This window comes from Corvus brachyrhynchos, unplaced genomic scaffold (assembly GCF_000691975.1).
Source record: "Corvus brachyrhynchos isolate BGI_N302 unplaced genomic scaffold, ASM69197v1 scaffold340, whole genome shotgun sequence".
NCBI lineage: Eukaryota > Metazoa > Chordata > Aves > Passeriformes > Corvidae > Corvus > Corvus brachyrhynchos.
Genome location: NW_008235987.1, coordinates 2,528,259 through 2,536,273, shown reverse-complemented (window position 1 = coordinate 2,536,273; position 8,015 = coordinate 2,528,259).

Genomic DNA, 8,015 nt, shown 5'->3' with positions numbered 1-8,015 from the left:
TGTGATTGTTTCCAGCACAATCATGTGCCCAGATCAAATTAAAATGAAATTACGATGCTGGGACCCTGTGTAGGTTCAAATGTCTCTGTGTAAAATGCCCCCAGGATTTTAAACATGAATTCCTGTGCCAGAGCAATGATCTTGGGCTGAACCTGCCCTCCAGTGCTGCTGTAGGGGTCAGTTACCCTTGGTTCATCCCATTTCACACCAGAAAACTCCCAGTCTTTCTGGAGAACTGGCAGTAAGACATTTTTTCAAGCAAGAAAATAGCCAGGATAGTTTTAATAAGGCTCAGAAGGAGGGGTCTCTTATCAGCAGAAAATTCAGCTGTCTTTCAGCTCTGTCCTTCCCTGACATCCTTATTGACCCTTTGCCACCAAGGACCAGTGAGATCAGGGGGCACCTGGGCTGCAGGTTCTGGTGTTTAATGCCTGTTCTCCTCTCCTAGCGCCTCCAGGAGTGGAAAACGTCTCTGACCTTGTTTGTCTCCATATTTTCAAGTCTCTGCAGTCCATGGAGAAGGACACAGGTAGATTCTCCCCCCCCAGGCCCAGTGTTCTGGATGGAGAAAGCCTTGGAGAGAGCTGGTGCCAATTTTAGCACAAGTTCCTGCAGCAGAAATAGATCTTCCCGAGCTCACATTTAAATCTTAGTAAATTATATCTCAGGTTAAAGTATTTATTCAAGTGCCGTGGGGGAATTTCGAGCTGGCTGTGTACCTCATCACAGGAGATGGGCTGGAAATTACAGTCATTTGGAAAGAACATGGATTTGAATCTCGGGGCCCATGGTGAAAGTCAGTGCACAGTGAATTATTCCTCTCAGTTCCTGTTCACACATGGATTCAGCTGGAGCCAAAGTCATTTCCAGAGAATCCCATTTCTCCAGTGAGCTACAGGGGCTCTTGGGGGGCTTTTGTGCTTGTCCTTGTGTTTTTCATTCTTCTGCCCTTGCTGCTCATTCAGAGGCCAATGCCAGTGAGGTGGATTTGTTCATCTGCTGTGTGCAATAACCACAGAGAGGGATTTTTTCATGCTGCCCTTGGTAGCCAGGCTTCTGTGATGGTGGGAAGCAAAAAGCTGAGGAGTCCTTGTCATTTGTGTCCTGCCTGGTAGAACTGGTGATGTGTGGGGATGTCTGATATTTATGTAAGAAACTGTCAGGGCAACTCTTTAATTGGCAGTGAGAGGAGCCCCAGCTGTTCCTGCAAACTGCTGGAATCATCTCTTTGCTTTCTGCTGCTCCAGATGTTCCTCTGGGTCACCCTGCAGCCATCTCTGAGGGCCACAGAGTGATGGGAGAGGGACAGTTTGGGCTCACAGGGGTGAGGGACCTGCCCTCGGCACTGCTGGGCTCACACAAGGTCACCTCCCCTCTCTCTCTCCCGTGCGCCAAATCTGCTCAAGAAAGTGGGATCCTGTCTCTAACATGGAAAGTGTCTCTTTGAGGGGGTTCAGAGGTTGGTCTGCACCTTCCTCATGGGATTTGCAGCTGTGTCAGCTCAGGGAAAACAGCAGCTGGCCCAAGCACTTCCAGAGTCAAAAATAAATCACAGAGGGAACCAGCTGATGAGAAAAAATCTATTGGATAGCTGGAAGTGACCACCTTCTCCATCGGATCTGGGTCATGCCAAGGTGTTTGTTCCTCTCCTCCACCCTGGCACTGTGCTGTGTGGGTTGGATGGGGCCTCCTGCACTTCCAAATCACCATTTTCGGTGTTTTTCACTGCACAAAACATGAACATTCAGTCCATGCACCCAAAATGAGTTCAGAACAGCAAGTTTTCCCCTTGGCCATGGTGTGGGTGCCCTGTTGGCTCTGATTCCCACACTCTGGGAGCTCTTAAAAACATCTGGGAGCCAAATGGCTCAAAGAACAGGAGGAGAAAAGCCTCGGTTTTAGTTGTGGTTGAAGTTTTTTCTCGTTTTCTAAATTATCCATTTTTCTGATGGGGGGTTTGGGGGGTGCAGAACACAGGCCCTGCACTCCTTCCCTCTTTTTGTTGCGTGGGGCCTCCACAGGAAAAATGTGAAGGGTTTTTGAAAGGAAAAGTTCGAAAATGAATATTTACACAGCACTCAACTGCTGCCCATCTTCCCCATCAAACTGTGAGCATTGATTGCAGCTATTGCTGAATTCCCAACTTATTCATGACATGCAGATTATGGGGCAATAATTGCAGCTGAGGTTGCTGTCATTTTGCTGGATCCCTGAGGATCCACATCTCCTAAGGGCTGGAATTTTTTTGCCCGTATGGCAACGTTTGGCTTTAGCTGGAGACGCAGTTGAGTAGGGGAAGCTCAACTGCAAAATGTCCTTGAAAAAAAGGTGACAACTGAGCTCTTTCTTTGTCTGGCTTCTCCCATTATATTCTGGATGTTTTTGTGGGAGCTGGCACAGGCTCCTAGGGGCATTAACAATGCAAAAATAGCTCTGGGCTTGGCCACAGCCCTTTGTTGTTTAGGAGCCTGCTGGAATGTGGGTGATGATGGTGAGGAAGGGCTGGACATGGCCAGAGTGGGAGGCTGGGAATTCATTCATTTCTGCTCAGTGTGGGATCTCACATCAGCAGCTTCTCGTGTTATTAATGACAGACAAATTACGGTGCAGAAAGGGACATTAGAAGGACAGGACAAGAGGAAGTGGCCTCGAGCTGCACCAGGGGAGGTTCAGGTTGGAATCAGGAGGAATTTTCTTTCTGGAAAGGGTGGTCAGGCCTTGGAAGGGGCTGCCCAGGGAAGTGGTGGAGTCCAATCTCTGGAGGTGCCCAAAGCAGGACTGGACATGGCACTCAGTGCCGTGCCCCTTCCCTTCCCTTCCCTTCCCTTCCCTTCCCCCCAAATCCCTTAGCTCTGTTCCCTGCATGAATTAGTTAAATATTTACACACACTTTTAGAGTCAGATATTGTGCATGAACTCAATTTTATCCAAAGTCATTAAATTCATACTTTAAAGCCCATTTTTAATGGCCCCTAGTGGGGACATTAAAAGTGCATTTTGTGCAGTTGATAGAGTTGTAGGCCTGTGCTACAAGCAAGAGAAGGGGGACTCAGGCCAGGAGCTGGGGACACAAACAGGCAGATTTTAAACACAGAAATGGTCAAAGTGAAAGGTTTAAGAAGAAAAGCAGCACCTTCTTGAAAGGAATAAAGTGAGTTTGATTGCAAATATAATTTTTTTTTTAAACTTTGCCTTTCACATAAACTGTGATCCAGAATGGTGGTTTCCCAGCCTCTAAGATGTTCCAAACAAGCAGTATTAATCCCTGGGAAAAAACCCATCCCCCTCTCTCCCAGGTGCCCTCTGCAAATTGAATTCACAGCCCTGAAAACCCAGAGCTGATGCCAAGCATTTTAATCTCACCAAAAGTAAACAGAGAGCACCAATTTACATAAAAATTGGCGTGTAAATTATTCCAGTGTTCACATTGTGACACCCTGAGTGTACTGGGTGACTTTGGGCCACTCAGTGCTTTTTGAGTGGATGCTGCTGCCACAACAGACGCCGGTCGTGTTTCTTTGCAGAAGTTTGGAGGAAATTACTTGGGGAGAAAAAGCTCTGCTTTAGGAAAAGCCCAAAGGAAAAAGGAATAAAAAGAAGGAGCAGATTCTCCAAGGACCACTGAGTTCTGGAATTCTTCCTGGCAGGATGATTTGAGGAGGGTGGGAGGTTTGGGAGCCTGGAGGATACTCCCTGTGGCTGCTGGAGCTTCCAGGGCACGCGGGCCCAGTGAGTGACGTTTGCTGGCCCTGAAGCTCCCTGGTGTTTGCCCACTCATTTTTCTTCATGCTGCTCTCCCTCAGCCCCTTTTCCCAGGGTTGTCTGAGAAGTCTCTGGGAAGGAAAATGGGAGTAGAAGTTGTTTGTGAGGTCAGGGAGTGAATTCCTTTGTGGGAAAGGGCCCTGGCTCAGCTGGCCCTGGCCTGGGGAGTGTCACTCATTGCAAAGCTCTGAATTATCAAACCTCCAACCGCCTCCAGTTATTGGATGAAATGTTTTAGCTTGTGGTGAAAAGAAGCTCAGGGAAGATGCTTTAATGACTGCTTCTGATCTGAAAACCAAATATTCCCTGAATGGCTGCCCACACTGAGAGAAACATCCCTGAGCTGTGCTGGCATTTACTGCATGAGGATGTACTGAAGTTTATCCAAGCACAGGGTCTGCATTTTCAGACCTTTGGAGATTACTTTTATCTTCTTTCCACTATTAAACATAGCTCAGCTCTGCTGCACTTTCCCACAAATAAAATTTGCTGGTGATTACTTCTAGGAATCATCCATGGAGTATTTTTAAGGAGCTGTTCAGCCGTGTGTTTGTGCTGGATGGGATCGGTGCTGTGTAATCTGCAGTGCTGCCTCTGCACTGTGATTATTTTCTGGCTGGTTTATGTGGGAAGAAACCTTCCCTGCTTTGCCACTTTGCCTCTCCTTTAAATCTGAACTTGCTGTGGGTTCTCTGGGGAGAAGGTTATGTGGAGACTCCAGGGACTCTTCATCAGGAATTGTAGGGACAGGACAAGGGGAAATGGGCTCAAACTGAAATAGACCAGGTTCTGATGGGATATTAGGAATAAATTCTTCCCTGTGAGGGTGGTGAGGGGCTGGGATTGAATTCCCGGAGAAGCTGTGGCTGCCCCATCCCTGGAAGTGTCCAAGGCCCGGTTGGATGGGGCTTGGAGCAACCTGGGATAGTGGAAGGTGTCCCTGCCCAGCACCTCCAGGAAGGAGATGATCTCTGAGGTCCCTTCCAACCCAAACAATCCCATGACTCCTTGATTCTCTTATCTGGAGCTCTGGAGCTTTTCCCATGGCTGGGAGCATGGAGAGGACAAGGTCAGAGATAGGGAGAAGGCCGCACATGGGGATTTCTCAGGCTGGAGGTGCTGCTGGATGCTGCAAAGTGTTGATTTGTATCTGGGGGATGCTGATGGGATTGGGGGATCAGCTCCTGGTGTCTGGTATCAGCAGAGAAAGGTCAGGGGAAGGGGAGCAGCTCCTCATCCCTGCTGGGGGAAGGATGCTCAGCTCATCTCCTCCCGAGGAAAACCACCAGAGGAGGAGGAATCACACATACCCAGTGCCAAATGGCATATGATGACTCAAGAGAAAAAAAATCACACCTCTTTATTACCCAGATTTATCTCCCTGTGCATGACAAGCACCACCAGATGCTCCTCTCCTCAATTGCTTTATTGGATTCTGGGACATCCTCGTAATTGCTCTAAGTGGGAGATGATTCCCCAGCATCTGGCATGTGCTCATACTGATCCTGGGCGCTTCTCAATCCACTTAGGGAAAGCACAGACGTGCTCCCTGTGCTGCCAGAGGCAGCCTGGGAATCCTAAAGCCTCACTGGATCCTATTTTTCTTCCTTTGAGTTGCTGCTGAATGACTGAGGCCTCGCCACTGGATCTCCGGCAGGCTGAGCAGTTACAGGTGGATTTGCCCAGATTTCATCCCCATTCCCGAGGCTGGGCAGGAAAGGACTGTCCCAGCCCCCAGCGTTGCCCCCAGGCTGTATTTCAGGAGCTGCTGGAATGCTATCCTTGCACAAGCTGCCCCTCAACTCATGGAAGTGAATTTAGCACCTAAGGCCCAACAGAAATCTTCCAATAAATTAAAATTGTTTCTGTTTTAATTTTTGGTTTAGGTTCAGAAAGTCTCCTGCTCCTTTTGGGGCTGGTGGAAGATATTGGTGAGCACCTCTTGGGCATCTTTTAATGGAGAAGGGAGCCCTGCCTGGTGGATTCCCCAGGTGGGTGGTTTTCCCTGGTCGGCTCAGAGTGAGGAAAAGACAGGAATAAAACCAGCTAAAAGCAGATATTTCAAGAATTGCTCCAAAGCTACAGTTTTCATTCCAGGCAGGAATGAAAATATAGGATTTAAGCAGTTTAAAAAACTTTTCTTTCCCTGCTTCCTTCCTCCGAGCAGCCTGGCCGGGTTTGGTCAAACCAAACTTGATGCTGGCATGTGGTCAGCAGCGCTGGCAACTCCTGTTTTCCAGGCACAGCTTTGGAGCTGGAGCTTTTGGAGGGACACAATGGTGCAGGAGGGTCTGTCTGAATGAGAGAATGAAACCCTTCCCAGCTTCAGGAATGCTGCTGGGTGTTGAGTGGCAGGGAAAAGGGATTCTCCAGGCCTGCAGACTCCAGCCCTGTCTAGACTTCATAATGCAGTGGTGCAAACCCGCCCTCCTTGAGCTCCTGCCACGGCCTCTCAGTGTCCTAAAAATGGAAGCGGAGAAAGTTCCCGGTGCCAAAGCCTCAGTCATGTTAATGAGCCCCCAGTTCCTGTCAGATTTGGCAACTCAGCCCTCTGAACTTGCAGCAGGTGGTAGAAAAGCTCATTTCCTAAACCCACATCCCTCTGGAAGCAAAAGGCCCCAACTGGCTTCCCGTGGCCTCTCCCTCCAGGCTGGTGGAGACTCCTGGGTGTGGGGATGGATGTTCCCGTAGGGAACACTCAGACCATCACTCCACAGAGGTTACTGGGGTCAGCACATTGCTCTTGAGTCAAATCACTGTCAGGTCATGTCAGAAAGGTGACACTCACTGCCCAAAGCCCATTGGATGTGGCACTGACTGCACCAAAATCAGTTTTTAGACCCCAAAATCAGTGTTTTGGATGTTTCTGTCCTCTCTGGCTCCCTGAGTCTGTTGGCAGAGCTCGACTCTGCAGAGTTGGTTTGGGTCACCAAGTTAGTTTGGGTTTAGGATGAATTTCCTTCTCCACCCCCCCTTTTCCCCTTTCTGGGATCGAGTTTCTTGCAGCTCAGCACACTCTCATCCCTCTATTTCCCACTGAAGGCTGCAGCAGGGCTTGGTCACCTCTGTTTTCCTAAACCCAGCCCAAGTAAGGAGCATCTGCCAGGAGGCAGAGGTGTTCCTAAGCCTGTGGCTGGAATAACTCCTCCTTTGCCGCCTTGCTCTGCTCCCAGGCACACTCCCAGGCCAGGAGGAGTGGGAAGCACAATTCCAGCCCCTGGATGTTTTCTCCTGTGCACCCAGAGCCCAGGCTGATGGGAAAGCAGAGCTGGCCAGGCTCAAACCCTCCTCATTTCCCTCTTCCTGGAGCTGTGGTCTGACCTTTCCCATGTCACATGGGGTGGAGATTTGTCCTCCCTGGTTTTACCAGCACGGGAAAAATGAAGTGGCTGAGGCAGAAAATGACCCAGCACTTCCCCGGTGCCAATTCCTCCCTCCCCTGGCTTGCAGAGACCTGCGCCTGGCACAGCACTGAACTCACCTGACCAGTTCTCCCCCTGCCAGCCCAGAGAAGCATCACTGCTCCTCTTAGCAGCAAATTAGGCTCTCACGTGTGTTTTAAAAGAGTCACAAGTTTCCTGGGGTGTGCTGTGGTTCCTGTGCTGGCAGTTTTGGGTGCCTGGGAAGACACTCCTTGGAAAGCATCATTTTCCAGAGGTGAGGTCCCAGGCAGGGCAGGGCAGGGCAGGTCAGATCCCTGTTTCTCTGCACGGAGCAGTGGAGGCAGCTCAGATCTGCTGTCATTTTGGTGCAGGTTCCTGCCCTCCATCTAAAGACAGAGCCCACCTGTGCAGAGCTCTTGGCTGTAAGTGAGCAGGCAGGGTTGGAGTCAGTGAAAAGCTGCCTGGATCCCAGTGGGAGCTTCATTCCCTATGGGAATTTGAGCTTGGGATGAACACAATTTTCAGATCTGCTGAAGCTTCTGGTTCGTGGTATTTTGCCTCTTGGACTGACACATCATATGCGGTTTATGCATCAGGGGCTGACAAGTCAGGGCCCATAAAGAAATTTTGTTTTCCATAGGAATTCCCATAGGAATGTGCTACTCTAGTCCATTTGGTATTAGGGCTGTCATCGCAGGAATGGCAGAGGAGGTGCCCAGGATGGTCACTGAGGGCCTTGCACCTCAGAGGAGCAGTCACTTCTTAATTTACATGCAGAGAAACGGCCGCAGAGACCTTCTGTGCTGAACTCCATCACAAATGCTGAGAAAACCTGCAAAGTCCCGCTCCCATTCCCTGCTCCAAATCCCC